Raw genomic sequence first — 20,866 nt, forward strand, 5'->3', positions numbered from 1 at the left:
CCATTCGCCATGGTTACTTTCAGCTGGTGCTTTGACGTCATGAGACACCAGTTGGAAGTAACCACGGTAAGGTCAGTAAGGCCCATTTCTACTACATTCGGCGGCTGTAGTTAATCAAGGGGCTGGTTTACACTGAATGCATTTTTTCATGCACAGAAAAAAAAACTAACACCATGTTGTTTTTTTTACAGACATCACATGATTTACCTATGCAATACAATAGACCTGCAGTGGAAAATACATGTTTCTCTATACAAACATGCATGGTGTCCAGGAAGCCATATATGGGCCTTAAAGTTAAAGATAAAAACTTCTGTGTTCCCAGTGTGTTGCCCTCCTCCTCCAGCCTGATTGGCCAGAAGCAGCAACATCTTATCTCTCTGCATGCTGCTTCAGCTACTACAGTTATTGCCTGACTGCTTGATGCAGGGCAAAGCTATGGGCCTCAATATCCCTCCTCTCCTGTCCTGCCCATGGGTGGTGCTACACTGGGGCATGCTGGGGCACTGGCCCACCTGGGAATCACTGTGCCCCCTACCTCAGTAACATACAGTTAACTGTTTCCAAGTTCCAGCAGTGTATACTGAACAGGATAGGGGCAGTAAAAAACTCTCCGGCCCGGTTCACATTAGCGTTTTTCGGCGGAGCCGGCCATAAGGATCCTGCCATCTGGATCAGAAAAAAACTGTCAGTATTTACAGCCAGTGTGCTGTAAACTGCCAGTTTTCTATTGTTACTATGTAGCTGCAAAACCTTCCGTGTCCGTTCTGCTGAGCAAAACGGGCTGGAAAATTGGGTCCTACAGCATTTTTTCGTCCGCTCAGCAGAACGGACGACGGAACCGTACGGCTGGTTCCGTTGGCAAACGCTAATGTGAACCGGGCCTAAATGTCAGCTTGAGTCTATACAGGCGTTAAGAAAACCAAGGGTGTTATCTATTTGCCATAAATACCTGTATGACACTTATAACTGCAAACAAATCTCTCAATCTCGCGTCTCATTGTATGTTCTAACATTGTCAGTCAACAGGAATAGGGTCTGAAGAAAGCTTACAAGCTGAAAGCTTACTGTTTTTCTTTTAAATTAGCCAATAAACTAGAGCTTGTATTTTACAGACAGGAAGTTTTGAATAAGGAACTTGATTTTGTTTTTAAATAGGAGATCTTGATTTAAAAAGATTTGTCTTTGATCTGCTCACAAAGGAGAAGCTAGTAAGTAAGCATTAAAACATGCCAGAAAACTAGCCAAACACATCTGTAAGTATCTTTTCTTAAATAATAGCACCATCAATTGGACAATCTGCTCTGCTCAAAAGCCTCTGAATTCTGTGTGTAATGTTTACAATTGGTTCTGCTCACTGCTGAACTAGTTAGCCTTAGTTTTATCACCTGAGTTAGGCAAAATGTATCTAAAGCTTGCCATACACACACCCAAATGTGCCCCACCAGCCAGCCATCATGCCTTCTTTTTTCCCCTGCAAAAATTTGAGGCTGGAGCCGCCACTGGTCCTTCCCTCATCACACAGAGATTTTTTTAACAAGTCCAATCAGACTTTCAATTAATAAATGCATACAATTTATTGAAAGTTAATTTATTGGATATATATGAGCAATGCATTACTGGCAAGTTCAATCGAAATGATCAAAATTGATGTGTGTATTGGAAACATTAGATATGGTTTGCCTAACTCAGGTGATGAAATTAAGGCTACTTAGTTCAGCAATGATAGGAACTGATTATGAACATCACCAACAAAACTTCAAGGCTTTTTAGCAGAGCAGGGCTTGTAGAGAGATAAAGTGTAGAGAAACCGAGAGCTAACATATAGTGTAGTATGTTAAGCATAAATGAAGTAAAGGTTATCGTGAGAAAATTATACTTACAAACGTGGGTTACCACAAAGGCAACCACTGTATAGGCAGGTGAGGAGATTAGACTTGTCCTCACTCAGGGATAAGAAGTCGCTCTCTGTAGATGCCAAAGGCCGGTAGATCACCCCTCCACCAGGGGTGGACACGGTATAGCAGTAGGAGAACAGAGGCACCAGCAGGATAAAAGCGGATAAAAACTTTAAAATTTGCTGGGAGGAAGCGGTGGACTTACCTCCATAAAGCAGACACGAAAGACTGTCTGAATAGTAGCAATCACATTTATTAACTAGCACCCCAAAACAGTGCAACGCGTTTCGCAGGCCCAGCCCGCTTCATCAGGCAATAAACATGGGGACAAGACAGAATTTCAGCAAGGCTGCACCTGCTATTGCTGAAATTCTGTCTTGTCCCCATGTTTATTGCCTGATGAAGCGGGCTGGGCCTGCGAAACGCGTTGCACTGTTTTGGGGTACTAGTTAATAAATGTGATTGCTACTATTCATTCAGACAGTCTTTCGTGTCTGCTTTATGGAGGTAAGTCCACCGCTTCCTCCCAGCAAATTTTAAAGTTTTTATCTGCTTTTATCCTGCTGGTGCCTCTGTTCTCCTACTGCTATTTTAGCAGAGCAAATTGTCCAAATGATGGTGCTATCATGGAAGAAAAAGTTACCTACAGTCTACAGATATACTTGGCTGACATGCTTCAAGTATTTCTCACTGCCTCCCTTTTCTTCTCACAAATTGATCTTCCTTGTCGGTACATGTGATTGCTGCTGCAATTTTTTTTTAAATTCAAAACAGCATTTTAAAAAAAATAAAAAGCCAATTTTTTGTATTATTCAACCCCCCCCCCCCCCAAAAAAAAAAAAACAAAATTGGCCCTGCACTACAATCCGGATTAGCAAGTCAAAATTACACCATACATTCAGTACATAGGCATATGCCTATGATGATAGGGATTCGATTGTGAGCCCCTCGGTGGGACAGTTAAGTGACAAGGCAACATACTGTGCAGCGCTGCGTCAGATGGCAGCGCTACACAGAGACATTTCACCTCCCCAGTGACGATCTCAGCTTGCCAGCCACGATCGTGGCTAGCAGGCTGATCATGGAGCCCCGCACTGTTTGTTTACGAGCGCAAGCTCCCGTCTTATCCCGCGAGTAGCAAGAGGATGCCGTATGGCGTGACGGAAAAATAAGGGAGCCACTCTGTGGCCGTCATCCTGTGTTAGGCGGTTGCAGAGTAGTTAAAATGAGCTAGTCTTACTTTTTGATGGCCTTTAGCTACCCCCAGTTTTCTAAGATAAAATATCAGTCCAAAAGAACCTTCTGCCTCTTCACTGTGGCCAGTCAAATGTATTATTATTTTAACATCAAGGACTTATCCCAGTTTCTTCTTCTTGCGTAGTATGATCTACCATATTTATTCTTACAACTTCAAGGACTCCTTCAAGGGACAGCACTATTATTATTATTATATTGTTATAGAAAAAGTAACCATTTCAATTAATATTAGCAATCTCTCTGTCTAGATTTCAATGTCTTCTTATTTATTATCGAGCTTTGCCACTAGTGAAAGCTGCATAATAAAAGAAAACAAAGTATAAGAAACAAAGTCTTATTCCCATCACAAATGTGACAGTGTGCTGGCAGTGAACGCACAGTACTGGATTAGTACCAATCTTTTTGTCTTACAAAGTTGTTTGTAGATTTTTGACAACTTAATAAGAATTTCTAAGAGTCGCTCCATATGACTTCATAAGCTTTTGGTAATAAAAATCTTCTTTCAACCATGTAATTATTCAAATTATCTCAGATGCTACATTTCCTATTTGATCTTCATTTCATATGCTAATCACCCCTTTAAAGTAGGCAATGGAGCAAGAAAATATATTTGCCTTGTCAATGCACAATATTTGACAGTGTGATGCTCAGAAATGTAAAACTTAAAAATGGAAGACTGGAACACACGGCTACATTTGCACAGTGCCTTAGATGACAGACAGATGATAGATCCAGTTGTGTAACCATGCACTAACTGTGTCTTGCTTCTTCATACAATGCAAACATGTTTTTATTACTTCTGTCTATATCATAGGATTCATTTTTGATCACTGATAATTTTTGCGCATTAATTACAATAACTGTGCCCTAAACAATAAAGCTACTGAGACACGTCCTAGGCTATAAACGCCTCTCTAAATGGATTTTAATTACAATTCATCACATGCATTAATGCAAGAAACTTAAAGTGGAGATGAACTCTCCAGCCTTCTGGTTTCAAACAAGTTAGCAGCCACTTTAGCCTATACTCAAACTAAACTCCAGACTGATTTTAAAGAGAACCTGAACTAAAAATAAAAAGTCAAAAAACCATATGCAGGTCATACTTACCTCCTCGCTTCAAGTTCCCTTTAAGGCCATGGATATGACCTGGCAGGTTCAAACTACATAATTGAACTACTTTTAGGGATGGTACTCTAATCACTCAATAGATCCCAGAAAAAAATACTCTGAAAGGATGCTGAAATTGCTGCAATCACACTGGGAATATCCAATGCCTGTTTTAGCAGTTATAAGAACCTGAAGTAAGGGGAATATGGAGGCTACCATAATTATTCTATTACAAACAATGCCAGTTACCTGACCTCTGTGCTGATGCCCTTTTCTAATACTTTAAGTCACCCAGAATGATGCCTAGATGCACGGCGCCGTTTCACTCACCTGTTCTCAGCATTCCAGCGATGGAATTCCCACCTGCCCCTCCAGAGTCCTGTATCCATGGCTGCAGCAGTGCCTCATGTGACCTGTTACATGCTTCTGTGGTCACATGAGGTACCTGTGTAGTCAGAGAGGAAGCAGGACTTGTGTGGCTGGTAATCCCATCGCTAACCTGCTAAAAACAGGTGAGTTATGTGGCGCTGCTGCAGCACATATATACAAAACACTAGGCTGCCGCTCTGGGAGTACAAAAATTTAACCACCTTTATTAATGTCGCTTAGAGTATCAAAAAAGCAAAATACAATACTGCCCTAAAAACACTTAAAACAGTGCGGAGCGCTCCTCACACTTCAACATAAAGCCATCCACATTCACTCTGGAGCCGGTACCAATTGTCCTTAATCTTTAGAGTGTGGAGATAGGTATAGCTGCCTGATGATTCGGAGGTAGACCATATGCTGGCACAGCACAGACAAACAAAAGTTCCAGTTATAACCAACCACTGTAGTGACAGGCTAGGTGCCTCTTGAATCTTACCACCCCGCAGACAGGGACAGCTTCTCCAAGCCACGGTCACTTCCTGGTGCTCCTGGATACCACTCCTCTCCTTTCTCACCCATGTGGCTTTTGGCAATGCAATAGGGAGCTTGTCTGGCCGTTACATCAAGATGACTGCTGGGTCTCTCCTCCGCTCAGCTCACAGCTCTACTCTCCAGACAGCCTGGCCCGGGGAGGCAGGAGCAGTGTGATTACAGTTAGCTTGCCGCGCGGCCGGCCTGCCGGCCAGTTCCAGCGCTCAGTACACACAACGGGGTGTAGCCCCGCCCACCGACGCGTTGCGCCCGCCCACTGCGAGCTTCGTCAGGATGCGTGGCGTGGGGGGCAGTACAGTAATTTATGCGTACGTAAATACGCCTAGGAGGCGTGGCTATTGCGTCACCCATAGTCCTTGCTACGAATATCACCGCATGCTTGTCTCCATAGTAACATGATACATTTCCCACAGCTCAATGCAATTCCGCCTGCTCTTCCATCCGGATTAGCACTCAAAGTTCTATTATCACATGCTTAATATATATGTATGATAGCAGTCACTGCTTAAGTCTGTTCACAAAAATGGGGTGTAGCATAATTCCTGATTTAACCCATTCAGGGCCAGTGAATCCAACAGGTAAATCAATCTACACTTATGTTGCAAAAGCAGCCTCTCCCTATCTCCACCTCTCCTGTTCCCTTGGAGCTTATATATGCCTTTGAACCTAAATTCAGACGTTGAACCCCCATGGGTCTCACAGAAATGTTCCACTAAGGAGCTTCTATATTCTCCGTTTAGTTTTTTGCCACAGTTGATGTTGCTCACATGTTCTGACATTCTCTTTTTCAATTTGAAAGTGCAGCACATACCCGGCATCCTGGGGATCAGATGCTGTGGGCCAGCAGCAGGGCTGTTTCTTGGGCAGTGCGGGCAGGGCGACCGCCCTGGGCTCAGACCGGCAAGTAGAAAAAGGGGGCGCAGGCAGAAGGACATAACCGCTAGGGAGCTGATGGCGCACCATGCAGCCAAATGGAAGAAGTAAGATTGCCAGCACACTCACCTTCCTCGACTCCTCCTATGCTGCCTGCATCAGACATCAAGTCATCATCATGTCACCACCGCGTGATGACACCTGATGTCCTACAGCAGTACTGCAGGCTGTCAGTGCGCAGCGCCCATGGAGAAGTCGGCTTTCCGGGCTCTCTTCACCTGTGTGTTTTCCTGGTCCCTGCTTCCTCCTGGATAAGCGACTGGTCACTAGTAAGTAGTGGCTGTGTGACTGTCCCTAAAGATTAAAGGTTTGCGAGTCCACAGGGGTGGATGGGGCGCAATTTTTACACCCTTGCACTGGGTGCAATTAAGCCTAGACACTGCCCTGGCCAGCAGGGAGTAGATGCTATCTTAGAGGAAGAAGAGGGAGTTAAGTGTAGTGCCAGTGGCTTCAATGCATAGCTCGATGTGTCTCTCCTCTCTGTTCTGGCTTTGCATACACACATAGGGGTGCGGAGGGTGGGAGGGTTGGCATCCTCACAATGTATTGCTGCAGGTGGCAAAAGCTCTATAACCGGTCCTGCTTACATCTCACTTGAATACATATAGAAATTAGAAATGACTCGAACCTCCGATTTTTGGTTCGAGAAAGGTTCGGTTCGCGCACACTTACCCGAACCACAATAGACTTCAATGGGGAGGCGAACTTGGAAAACTAGAAACACTTATGCTGGCCAGAAAAGTGATGGAAAAGATGTTTCAAGGGGTCTAACACCTGGAGGGGGGCATGGGGGAGTGGGATACACACCAAAAGTCCCGGGAAAAAATCTGGATTTGACGCAAAGCAGCGTTTTATGGGCAGAAATCACATTGAATACTAAATTGCAGGCCTAAAGTGCTTTAAAACATCTTGCATATGTATACATCAATCAGGGAGTGTAATTAGAGTACTGCTTCACACTGACACACCAAACTCACTGTATAACGCACCGCAAACAGCTGTTTGTGTAGTGACGGCCGTGCTGGACTACTGCGCACCATGGCGAGATTGCTCTTCCTCACTCAGTGATATCAGGTAATGTCTGACTGCCTTATCAACTTTCGATGGTTCTTTCTCTACCATTGTTAAAGCTTACATATATTTTTTTTAAACTTTCTGTTCAGTACCTTCAATGAGAATCTATTATGGAGGGCAAGTCTGCCATTGTGACCACGAGTAATGGCCGGGGAATCGGGGTTTGATTCCGGTCCGGAGTTGGAGCCTGAGAAACGGCTACCACCACACACCCAAGGAAGGCAGCAGGCATGGCATGCACGTCCCGATGTAGCGACCAAAAATAACAATACAGGAGGACTTTCGAGGCCCTGCTGTATATGAGATGGATCAACTTTAAATCCTTTAACGAGAACCTGTTATGGAGGACAATGATTACACCACTTGCTTTTCACGAGAATCATATTATGGAGGGCAAGTCTGCCATTTTGACCACGAGTAATGGCCGAGGAATCAGGGTTTGATTCCGGTCCGGAGTTGGAGCCTGAGAAACGGCTACCACCACATATCCAAGGAAGGCAGCAGGCATGGCATGCACGTCCCGAGGTAGTGTCCAAAAATAACAATACATGAGGACTTTCGAGGCCCTGCTGTATATGACATGAATCAACTTTATATCCTTTAATGAGAATCTGTTATGGCGGACAAGGATGACACCACTTGCTTTTAACGATAATCTGTTATGGAGGGCAAGTCTGCCATCCATTCAAGTGAAAGGTATGCACTGACTGCCAGGTATAATACAATGTGCAGTCACAGATGCAGTGAAAAGTATGCACTGACTTAACTAATACAATGTGCAGTCACACAGGTGCAGTTAACAGGTATTCACAGAGTGGTATATCACACTGCGTGCACTCATGTAGGTAGGTGGGTGCACTGTGAACAACAGGTAGGTAGGTATATGCAGTGATGAGTATTACAATGTGCACCTGTCACACACAGACAGATACCGGACAGGCACAGTGACTCTGCGTGCACATTTAATTATATATATATATATATATATATATATATATATATATATATATATATATATCTTTTTTTTGCAAAAAATGTGGGGGTCAACTATTGGGGAATGTGGGAGGTAAGGGGTTAATTTTAGATGTTAAAAAAAAGTGTTGATGTAATTGTACTATTTGGCCGCAAGATGTCCTCATGTATAAGTAATGCGTGGACGTGTAAATATCATTTTTTGTGAATGACGGCACCATCTCATTTATGGCAGCTGTCATTCACATGGGGACTTAGATCAATGAATCGGAACTGTGTTCCCATTCATTGATCCCCCGTCTAACAATCGGTGGTAAGGATGAGCACAGGGGCATGAGCGGGAGTGTGCGGCAGCAAGGGACGTAATAGCTAAGTCCCTGCGAGAAGGTATGGGAAAATGCAGGGATATAGTTACTCATCCCGGGGGAAAGGAAGTGGTTTAGGCTGGGTTCACAGTGCTCAGTTGCATTGCAGAATAATTCTGCATACTAACTCACTGCCCATACAATTATATGGGGCTGTTCACAGTAAAGCGTTGTAACTGATCACGTTTTTCTAACTTGCTGCATGCAGGCTTTGTATTAAAGTCTATGCCCAGTCTCCATTGTAGCTCACATACATTGAAACGCATTATAATGCGTGCGTTATGCACCTGACCACTGTGAATCCAGCCTAAACGGTGATAACTGTGGTATAAACAGACGCTTGTCCATACCTGATGAAGTATATTGAATATTACTTACATGTTTAAATGTAGATTGCAAACAAAGAATATCAATGCTCTTTGTGTAGAATTGGTATATTCATTTGATTATGGCTGCCTAATGTGATGCTTTGTAAAGATACTGGTTACACATTTACCACCACTGAATTCATCTTCATAGTAGCATTTAGCAGTTGTTGCATACTAAATTTTAAAGCACCCAGATAGAAATTATTGCTTAATCTGTTGAGATATTTCAGTGAGTTGGAAGTTCCCTGCAACACATTTAATCACCAGAACTATATTTGTTTAGAGTGCAGCTGAGAGTGCCAGTGTATAATTGGATGCTGGTCTTGGGTCCTTTCATTAATATGCAAGAGAGCATAGTTGTGTGTGTGTGTCTGCATGTGTGTGTATATGAAGGTGCATTGCTATCATATTCTTTATACAGACACTAGAGTGCTCTACGTGTTTGATTATTTTTAGGGTTTTCACATTCGTTTTTCTGCACATTATTCAAGTGCAATAGCAATATTCTCAATACAATTAGGGTTACAGCAGCCTGCATAAGTGACAAGGGGCAAATAAAGCCATTGATTGCCCATTTACTACACATTCAAGGTGGTTATGAATTCAACTAATTTTCTTTATATAACTACAATTCATTTATTTTTGTACATCACATTCTATGTGCTCATAGCCTAGGTTCTAGCTACTGTGGCTGCTCTGGACGTAATGTTCTTGCCCATATTAAATTTCTCAGGACCTACGTATTGATAGCTGTTAGGAAGTCCAGAGACAAAGGGGTGAGTTGTTATTTATACGCTGTCCACTGTCCTTCTGATCTGTCAATAAGTTGGGTTCATCCTGTACCATGCTTTAGCTGACTCTTTAGCTGTGCATATGTGCCTGGTCAGCTGGAGAGTAGTTGCTTTAAAGACACGGTATTTGGGTGCTGGACTCCCAGCCTTCCCTGCTCTTGCCATGGTAGTCCTGCCTTGCTGTGCCGACAGCTCAGTACCCAGTACCTTGATCCTGTCTTACCTTGCCTTGCCATGTCTTGTTTGAATGAAAACAAAGAATCCTGTGCTGCCTCAATTGACTGATGGTGCCTTAGATCAGGGGTCCCCAAACTTTTTTGGTCAAGAGCCGGGTCAACAAATACTTCAAACTGCTGGGGGGCCAGAACATACATACAATGATGTTAAAAATCATTACATTGAATCTACGTATTGATTTCCCCAATCATGCACGGAGGAGAACTCCCAGCAGCAGCCATTCAGTCATGCGGTGCCCGAAGAATGTCTTTGTGCACCAGACAGTGAAGCATACCCAGGTGACAACCTGCTGTCCAGTTAGACAGCAGTGTCACCTGATGCAGAATTGGATTGGAAGCTAGCGAATGATTGCTTGCTGGCTTCTACAGTATGTCGATAGGTGGTGCCAGCACTGCTATTCTATTTGCGGGCCGCCGATATTTAAAGGTGCAGTGGGCCACATCTATAAGTTGTACATTTTGTGTTTGGGGGCTAGTGAAACAGCCTCGGGGAGGGGGGGGGCGTGTTCGGCCCGTGGGTCCTAGTTTAAGGACCACTGCCTTAGATGGTTACTGCTGTAGGTGCTTCTCCCAGTGCAGGGTGGTGCCAGTATCCGAGGCTCTCTCCAGCGATGACTGTGCACTCCCGTGCACATGTCTTGTTTGAGCCTGGTTGCATGCATCTCGGATGCATGCATTCTGAATCATGTGTCCAGCCTAGTCTTGTTTTGTCTGGAATCTAAGTCCGGCATTTCCTGTTGCATTACTCAACTGAGTCCTGCATATCCTTGCATGAATCCTCTGAGTCGTGGATATCCTGTTTTTTTGAACATTATTCGGAGCATCTGCCATGTCATGCAGAGCTTGGCTAATCCTGACAAATACATTATTCAGAATACTCATTTTTACATTAACCACTTGATGACCCTGGGCTTAACCCCCCCCCCCCCTAGTGATCAGGCTATTTTTAACAACAGAGGGCTGTGCAGCTTGGTCAGGTTGCTGCACAGCCCTACAGCTCGGCAAACAAATGATTTTTACCTCCCTTTAGTGTCCTTAATAGGACACTCTGTCGGAGGTCTCTGATCGCTGCTGTGATCTTTGCTTTTTTTTTTTACTAACAAAAGGGAAGTTGTTCCCTCCCTCCTTCCTTCCTCTCTCTCCCTCCCCCATGTGCCATCCTAATCGCCACAGGATGGCAATCGGCACTCATCCCCGCCTCTCAAAGGCATCAGCCTATGAGAGGCCACACAGATTGAGCTGCACTGAGGGACAGTCCAGTGTCCTGCATACAGCGCTGCAGGAGATAGCAGTGCTGTACAATTGTAAACAAAGGGGAATTCTTTCCCCTGTTGGCTCTCAACAGTCTGCTAGCCGTGATCGCTCTGTGAACTGGCACGAGCGTTCCCTGGTAAACTGCAGCTCCAGGACTTAATGTCAATCGGCGTTAGGCGGTCCTGGGGCTGCCGCCACAGGGAAGCTCATCGGCCTGATGTGGTCATTATGTAGTTAATTATCCAGGTTTCAGGCCTGGGGCCCACTAGCAGTGCTTTTCAAAGTACTTATGATTTGAAAAACTCTTGCTATTGTAATGCTCTGGGGGATTTAAAAAAAATTTGCATCCTTCAAGTGGGATTACACCCATAGCATTACGTTAGCAAGAGCTTTTCAAATCACAAGCGCTTACAAAAGGATAAGAAAATCAATGCTAGTGCGTCCCAGGCCTATAAAATGCCTTCCCAGTGTTGATTAGCCTAGACCATGATGTCACACAGCACTTCTGCCCCAGAGCCCTCTGGGAGGTTAAGTGTTCTTTCTGCTCACTTTAGAACACAAAACAAAAAACCTTCCTCATTTATGCACCTTGCCAACTGTAAAGATGTTGCCACTTGAGATAAATTTAAAAACGTAAATTAGGGCAGGGATGCTTATCTGGATTCCGGATATCCGGGTAAACCGGATATCCAAATTTTTTTACGCTATCCGATTCGGATTCGGATCCCGGATTTTTTATAAAATCCGGATAGCTATCTGCAGATATTTGGCCGCATAACGCCGATATCAGCGGATATTGCGGATATCCGGATCCGAAATACTGTAACTAAGGAGATAACTTCCTGGAGCCAATCAGAGGGCTCCCAGCAGAAGCCCTAGCAACCAATCACAGAAAGGAACCCTGGCCAGCCCCACCTGACCTCATTGAGCCAATCAGGGGGCTACCAGCCTAAACCCTGGCACCCAATCACAGAAAGGAACACTGGCCAGCCCCCCTGTGTAATAAGGAGGTCTGCCATGATAAGACATATCGTCTTAGCTTGCTGAATGCTCACTGAGAGACATGCTCCAGTGCTGGTGGCCTAGCAAGGACTGTACACAGTTATAAATCTAAAGTTGTTCAGTGATTAACCTCTTCACTACTATCACTACACTATTGTTAAATTGTTAATTAGCTTGATTGATGTCATAGTCTGACAGTCAGAGTGTGTGCTCCAGTGCTGCTGGGCCTAGCAAGGGCTGTACACAGTGATAAACCGAAAGCTGTTCAGTGAATAACCCCTTCACTATCACTACACTATTGTTAAATCATTAATTAGCTTGATGTCATTTGTGTGACATTCAGTGTGTGCTGCAGGCAGCTGCTATGTGTCTGTGTGTGTGCTGTGCACAGACCAGGCCAGCTGCTGCCTGCTGGCCAGCTATTAGCCTTAGGTATAGGTTAGGTTAGGGATTGGGGGATAGGATTACTGTGTTATTGTGTAGTTAGTACTGTAGTACTGCAGTCAGTGGTAGTAGTTGTTAGAGTAGTAGTACTACTGTGTTAGCTTTCTACAGAACTGCTGTGCTGTGAGCAGTGCCAGTGTGACAGTTAGTGTACACTAGTGTCTTCTCCTCTGCTGTCTGACTGTCACTCGGCACTTGGCACGTGTCATGTGGCACTTGTCACGTGGCACTTGTCACATAGCAAGTTGCACTTGGCAAGTGCCACGTGACACTTGACAAGGCATGCTCCTGGCACACGTTACACCTGCTGCTGCTGCATTGCCCTGCTCCTGCTGCCTGTGCAGCTCCTACCGCCAGGCCAGGGTGCCACAGGCCACTGATACCACCTATATTTAACTCAAAACACAATTGCTGCATAATTTTTGGGAGGTGTCTTGGCTGAAAAGTGTCATGTCCCAGTTGTGCAGTTGGACTTTGGACACAGTGTGGGCTGCACGGCCGCTGTCTGGAACCTAGGCCTAATGTTAATTGACAGCCATTTTTTTTTGGGGGGGGGGGAGATTGTAAATCCCCACATCATCAATTAGTGTGCCCCTTTAAAAAATAATGATGCTACATGCCTCATTTACCCTAAAAAATGTTTTTAAAGCAATTTAAAGGGCACTTCCTGTTTTTCTATCCGGATATCCGAATCCACCCGGATAGCCCGGATAATGCGTTCAGATATCCGGATGAACGCGGATATCTGAAAGTTCGGATTCGGATATCCAATCCGGATATCTGGGTATCTGGATCCGGATCAATTCGAATTTTGAAAAGGGGTATCCGAGCACCCCTGAATTAGGGTGAGGTAATCTTTTATAATGGACAAAAAAAGGCTGTCCAAGCATAAGGACAGTGCGCCGTGTGAGGATTGAACTCGTGACCTTCAGAATAAGAGACTGACACACTACCTACTGTGCTAACTGCAACTGCGCAATCCTTACACGGAGTCTTTATGCATGGACAACCTTTTTTTTTTATAATAGGCAAACACTGAATCAATGCATTATAAATTAATACATTTAAATATTAAGCAAATGTATTTTATTATTATTATAATTATCATTATTATTATTTAAAGTTCCTATTTAAATGAAATTTTTTAAATTAAAGCAGCTCCGGAAATCCCTCAACCCATTACCTTATTTTCCTTCAAATTAAGTGCAAGTGTCTAATGTCTTTCAGATAAAAGATACAAAAACTGAAAGGGTATTGAACAGGATCACAGAGCCCCAAGGCTGAGACACCAAAGTGCGCCCCCCCCCCCCAGCCCTCCCACTCCACCCATCACACACTGATTGCTGAAAGGCGCCCCAGGGCCCCAAACTCCCACCAACACCCTAATCTCTAGTTATCTGCCTTGCAGTCACTGCCATGTATCCCCTTTTCTTATTGCTCTGCTTCAAACACAATAGGGGAATGATAGCTGAGTGAGTTGTGCTCCCCCTCCTACACTGCGCTCTGAAGCTGGAGCCTTTGCCTCGGCCCGGCCCTGGGTTCAGAAGAACTATTCCTTTACCTCTGAGCCTTACAGCAGGTGTCATGTGATAAGCATAGCAGGAAGAACATAGACTATTTATATGCAACTTTTTCATTCTACAGCTAAATTAAGTTTATGTGGCATCTGAAAACTAAATTTGTAAATTTATAAATTAAAATCAACCAATCACCACTTACTAAAAACATTGTTTTGTACTGCAAAAATAGGAAATCACGTTAGGCACTTTGTAGTACTCCACTTTGCACAATGGCATTTCTCTTTGCTTGGCCTGGTTAAATAAACCCAATTGAAACTATTCAACACAGGATCAAAAGAAAAAAAATCAAGCCATGAACTGGTTCATCTCCTTGTTCAATTTTCTGTATATTCTTACCTGTCTTATCTCTCTTTCAAAGGACCCCAAGGCCCTGTCTCGTTTTAACATTTCCTCACTTCTATTTCTTAGGAATTCTGTTCATTGTGTAATATGTCAAGTATTAGCCACATCAATGTTCACAATGTTCAGATACTGCAGCAGATGCTTACCAATGGAATCTACAACAATAACTGCAGTGCTCATTCTATCCTATATGCCTTGTTACATCTTCCATTATCTATTTAGTCTGTAAGCACCGCAGAACATTGCTGTTCTTTCACCTTTTCGTTTGATGTCTTTGCATGCATAGTGGCTCAGAGTAAAAAGACCTGCAAAGCAGTCAGTATAGAGAGTCCACACAATGCAATTTATGCACAGGAGAGGGGAGAAAAGGACAATATAGCCTTAAAGCCGGTATGTTCCATTCCAGACATTGCTTTGAGTCAGGAAAGCACAATGGTCCTCTTTGCGGTATGAGATCAACAAATGCTTTCCAAGAAAAAAGGATTAAAGCAGAGTTGGATTAAAGTAAATGAATCTGTCAAATTCAGCAGAGAGAATTGATTATTAGACTAGCTGGAAAGCAAACACTTTCTGTCCTGCAAGGATCAAACAACTATAACTCAGCATTGCTGACTTTTCCACTGATACTATAAGGAGACTGAATAATTCTTCTTGGGGACACACACAATTATATAAAAATCTCATTACACAATCTACTGCTGTGCAAAGTGCTGATAAAATAGTGGGCTATAACTGTATAAGCAATATAGAATATTTGCCTAACACAATAAATGACTAATATGTCCTGTCTCATGTCTGTTCCATGGATTAGTTCTGCTATTCATAGAGATGTAAAAAATATGAAGGGGAAGACAAGACATAAAATGAACATTAGTGGTAAAGCGAACTTGTAATAAGCAGAGTATAGATGTGGATCTACCTTTACCTGGCTGTGCAACTTCAGGAGCTTCATTGGTCTAGAAAAGGGTTTCTCAACTCAGTCCTAAAGTACCTCCAACGGTGCACATTTTGCAGAAAACCACAAACATTCACAAGCGGGGTAATTAGGGTCTCTATAGCGCTCATTAAGTAGCTCTGTGGATTTCCATAAAGCATGTACTGTTAGGTACTTAAAGACCAAGTTGAGAAACCCTGGTCTAGAACAAACATTCATTAACCATCTGCCATCAAACACTCACAACAAGCTGGAATTCTAGTAATGTTAAACACCACTTGAATGCAAGTTTTATTTGGTTGCACTGATGGATTATATTCACAATGGTTTTCATGCAAAAGCATTCCATACTAGACCCTTTGACCAGCACAGAGGCTCCTCCAAGTTGAAAGGATCCTTACTCTACCCACACTAGTCATCGAGGAAGCAAACATTTCATTCTGATGAACCTGGGATTCACACTGAGGCCTGGCTGGTTCTACCATTCTAGGGAACACATGCATGCACATGATCAGTCTAAGATATCCAGGAGAGATGTCAGTGTTGAACTGCATCTCTTGCTCTGCATATGTGTTCTGTCTCAGTATTGTCTCTGAGGATTCGAATTAAAGCTGAAAAACATGAAATAGCGTTTGTTATACTCCCAATGACAAGTGAATTCCAAAGGGATATTTTAAAGGACTACTGTAGGGGGGTCAAGGGAAAATGAGTTGAACTTACACGGGGCTTCTAATGGTCCCCCGCAGACGCCCTGTGCCCACGCAGCCACTCACCGATGCTTCAGCCCCGCCTCCGGTTCACTTCTGGAATTTCAGACTTTAAAGTCTGAAAACCACTGCGCCTGCATTGCCGTGTCCTCACTCCCACTGATGTCACCAGGAGCGTACTGCGCAGGCCCAGTATGGTCTGTGCCTGCGCAGTACGCTCTTGGTGACATCAGCGGGAGCGAGGACTCGGCAACTCAGATGCAGTGGGTTTCAGACTTTAAAGTCTGAAATTCCAGAAGTGAACTGGAGGCGAGGCTAGAGCATCGGTGACTGGCTGTGCAGGCACAGGATGTCTGCGGGGGACCATTAGAAGCCCCGGGTAAGTTCAACTAATTTTCCTCCGACCCCCCCCTACAGTATTCCTTTAAGACTTCTTTGGTCTACTTAGACCAAATGTTTAGATCTCTGCTTTTCAGGTATTGTTGTTGTTCAAATATGGCATTATTGGTTTTGTAGACCCTAACACAAGCAGTCAGCACCATTTCAGCACCAAACAGCTAGACGGGGTGCATTTCTTTTAGCTCTGATACTTCCTCCTTCCAAGCTGGAAGCAGGAAGTACTGTAACTAAATAAAACACACCCCATCCAGTTGTTCGGTGCTGAATATGTGTGTTTGGGTCGTGAAAACCATAAGGCCAAATTTGAGCAACAACAACATTAATTAAATCAGGCAACCCCACAAACCTTCTGATCATTTAAAACAAAGCCCTGGAAATGTATTTGCTTTCTACTCATAAATGTTATCGTTTAGTAGGCATTAGAAGATCCCTCAAGTGACTTACACCGTTAGACTGGAACTTTGAGTGCCAGCTTTGGAATCCAGGTCAGGAGTGCAAGCTTGAAATCGCTGAAACAGTAATACTGTATATCAGAAAGATACTTCTGGCAAGATTTTTTACCAGAAACCTTAACAAAGTTGGTATTTTTTTCACTACTTTGGCTTGTTCTGTTGATTGGGAGCTTGCCCTCTGTTTTTGTAATGTGATATGTAACATTTGGAACATATCATGTTGCAGACTTGCAGTTTCTGCTGTCATGTCTGACTAGTGATTACAGATTTAAAATGCATGCTTGTTTGCTGGCCATCAGGGGTGGTTCTTCCATGAAGCAATGTGAATCACGTGCTTCAGGGTGGCAACAATTAGAGGGTGGCAAGAGGCAATTCCCCTCCCCAAAGGCCCCCTCCTTGCACCATCTGTCTCCCCCTCCCTAGATGCTCAGCACTGCTTCGCTTGCCTGCTCTCAGTCTTCCAGCAATGGGACCTCCTTCTGTCCGTCCATCGGCCTGTATTAGTGTTGGGCGAACAGTGTTCGCCACTGTTCGGGTTCTGCAGAACATCACCCTGTTCGGGTGATGTTCGAGTTCGGCCGAACACCTGATGGTGTTCGGCCAAACCATTCGGCCACATGGCCGAACTAAGAGCGCATGGCCGAACGTTCCCCGAACGTTCGGCTAGCGCTGTGATTGGCCGAACGGGTCACGTGGTTCGGACCCGAACGCGCTCTGATTGGCCGAACTGTCACGTGGTTCAGGTAAATAAATACCCGAACCACGTCATATCTCCGCCATTTGTCTGTGGGTTTAGCTTTAGGTAGGCAGGCAGGGTAGTTCGCGCTCCAGCCACGCTAGCCAGGGTCCCCCCAGTCATTGTGTCGCTGCTGGGAATAGTAGTACACCGCTCGCTCAGCCACACTATATAGCATTCTGTTTACTGTTCTGTGTCTGCTGGGAATAGTAGTACACTGCTCGCTCAGCCACACTATATAGCATTCTGTTTACTGCCACTCTGTGTACCTCGCTCAGCCACACTATATAGCATTCTGTTTACTGCCACTCTGTGTCTGCTGGGAATAGTAGTACACCGCTCGTTCAGCCACACTATATAGCATTCTGTTTACTGCCACTCTGTGTACCTCGCTCAGCCACACTATATAGCATTGTGTTTACTGCCACTCTGTGTCTGCTGGGAATAGTAGTTCCTTTGAAACTTTACAATCAATTTTCTCAAAAACTATAAGCTCTTTTTCAAATATTTTTTTCCTCTTGTACCCACTCCCAAGGTGCACATACCCTGCAAATTTGGGGTATGTAGCATGTAAGGAAGCTTTACAAAGCACGAAAGTTCGGGTCCCCATTGACTTCCATTATGTTCGGAGTTCGGCGCGAACACCCGAACATCGCGGCGATGTTCGGCGAACGTTCGCGAACCCGAACATCTAGGTGTTCGCCCAACACTAGCCTGTATCCACCCAGTGTTAGGGAGTTCTTTGGGCAAGACTCCCTAACACTGCTACTGCCTATTGAGCGCGGGCTCTAGTGGCTGCCTCGCAAGCACTTTGAGTCCAACAGGAGAAAAGTGCTATACAAATATAGGAATTATTAGGAATTATTATCCATGGCTACAGCGGTGCCCAAGTGACCTGTTGCGTGCTGAGGGTCACATGAGGTGCCACTGTAGTCAGAGAGAAAGCAGGACTTCACATGTGGCTGGTGATCCCATCGCTAATCTGCTGAGAGAGGGTGAGTGAAGCAGGCGCTAGTGCAGCACATATCTGGCATCTTGGGGATTAGATGCTGCGGGCCACCAGTGAGGAAATGCAGTCTTTGAGGAAGCAAGGGGGGAGGTAAGCGTAGTGCTAGTGCCTGTAATACACAGCCTGATGTCTCTCCTCCCTTGTCCGGCTTTGCACACACCATAGTTCACTAGCACAGCCACTACTATGCAGTAGCAGCCATGCTACTAAAGTATCGCGGTAGTGATACATCACTACCGCACGGCTATTATAAGCAGCGGTTGTTGCTTACTTATGCACACTATGCTGACACTAGCGCGTATAGCGTGCTGGGAAACAACATTAAGGTGTGCTGATTTAATAGTGCAAATAACAGGAGGTTGCTTGCACTATTTCCTTTAATGAATCAACCCCTATCATGTCACATGTCATTTCTGGCACACTTAAAGAAAACCTGTAACTACAAAAAGTTCCCCTGGGGGGTACTCACCTCGGTAGGGGAAAGTCTCCGGGTCCGATCGAGGCTTCCCCCATCCTCCTGTGTCCCACACCGGTCTCGCTGTGCCCCTCTGAACAGCGGGCATGTAAATATTTACCTCCCCGGCTCCAGCGCAAGCGCAGTATCCGCTCTCCGCTCGGAGATAGGCGGAAATACCCAAATCGCTATTGGCCCGCTCTACTGCGCAGGCGCAAGTCTCCTACGCCTGCGTAGTAGAGCGGTCCCGACAGAGATCTGGTATTTCTGGCTATCTTCGTATGGTTTGCCGCAGCAGCGCCCCCGTTGGAGCCAGGAAAGGTAAATAAATCAGCGCTTATCAGCGCTTGTCAGGCTTGTCGAGGGAGGATTGCCGGACACTTCATGGGAAGAAGCGCTGGACTGCCTGCAGCTACAGCGGAGGGATAAGCCTCATTGGGACCCTGAGGCTTCCCCCTACCGAGGAGAATACCCCCCAGGGGAATTTTTTGGGGTTACAAAGTCTCTTTAATAAAGCTGGCTATGATGAAAAATAATGTCCTTGCCATAGCTTACCATTAAACTGAGCAGCAGTGGTTAGAAGAACCTCTTCTAACGAAAAACACAAAGATATTAAAGGTGAAAGCAATAAGAAATGTATGATGGTGTTCAGCACTAGAAACTGATACAAAAAGTGAGACGAGTGATCTCTCTGTATAAAACAGGAGCAGACTATGTTCTATCCATAACTTTGCTGCCCATCTCCACTGTATACATAAGTCTGACAGAGACATTAGTCTGCCGAAGCCAGGGAGGGATAGGATTAGCTTTATATAGTTTGCAAAGTAATATATCGGTACTGGGAAATAAAAATAATAAACAGAGTGGGATCAGGGCTGAGGCACCTTTTTTTGCAATGCTATACTTCAGTAATCAGATTACAAATGGATTTTAAATTAGAAAAAAAAATACACGTAGCGAAGTAAATATTTTTTAACAAAGATGAAAGAGGATTATCTTGGAAATAATACAGGAGCCATAGTGAAGGAGCTCATCCAGTACTCCCTGGGGCAAGATATACTGCACAGTCTACAATGATTTCTGTTAATACAATAATTGTACTCACCATTTCCAGGCTTCAAAATACAATTTTTATGTCTCTATTGTGTGTATATATTTTACCTTTTTACAGCAAGAACCAAGTCTTTTTCATTTCAGTTTCGAATTTGCTCTTGTTGTATTTTTTTTCCCTATTTTTGTATGTCTATTTAGTTCGGTGTGCAAATAGACCTTAACAGGGCTCAGGCACAGTAACAGTTACAAATAGTAACAGTAGATGTTGTCATAGCAATTGCTAGGCAAGCCTGGATTTTCAAATTAAAGCAGAGAATTGCTTATTCAGCCTCACCAAGCACACAGAGCATTGGTATTTCGAAACTTAACAATAGATTGTGTTTATTGAGGAACCGTTTATTCAATCGCACACTTAGGTTGTAAATGCAAGAGGGTATACATCACCAGAGCATCTGCCTTTTCATAGATTCTTTATAAAGTCTCACATAAATATTAGTTGTTTATCATGAGAAGGCTTTTAAGACTTTATGGCACATTTCATGATTATAAAATACTTTCAGCTCAATACAAATGAG

General features: G+C 44.2%; 1 protein-coding gene across 1 annotated transcript in view; it reads right to left on the reverse strand.

Moving 5' to 3' along the window:
• Positions 1–20,511, reverse strand: part of IL1RAPL1 (interleukin 1 receptor accessory protein like 1) — a 1,893,014-nt gene extending 1,872,503 nt beyond the window's left edge. The window contains exon 1 of the mRNA XM_068265642.1: positions 20,400–20,511. The gene's annotated coding sequence lies outside the window, so the exon portion shown is untranslated. The remainder of the gene's footprint in view (positions 1–20,399) is intronic.
• Positions 20,512–20,866: the final 355 nt, after the last annotated feature.

The sequence above is a fragment of the Hyperolius riggenbachi genome, chromosome 2 (assembly GCF_040937935.1).
Source record: "Hyperolius riggenbachi isolate aHypRig1 chromosome 2, aHypRig1.pri, whole genome shotgun sequence".
In the NCBI taxonomy this organism is placed as follows: Eukaryota; Metazoa; Chordata; class Amphibia; order Anura; family Hyperoliidae; genus Hyperolius; species Hyperolius riggenbachi.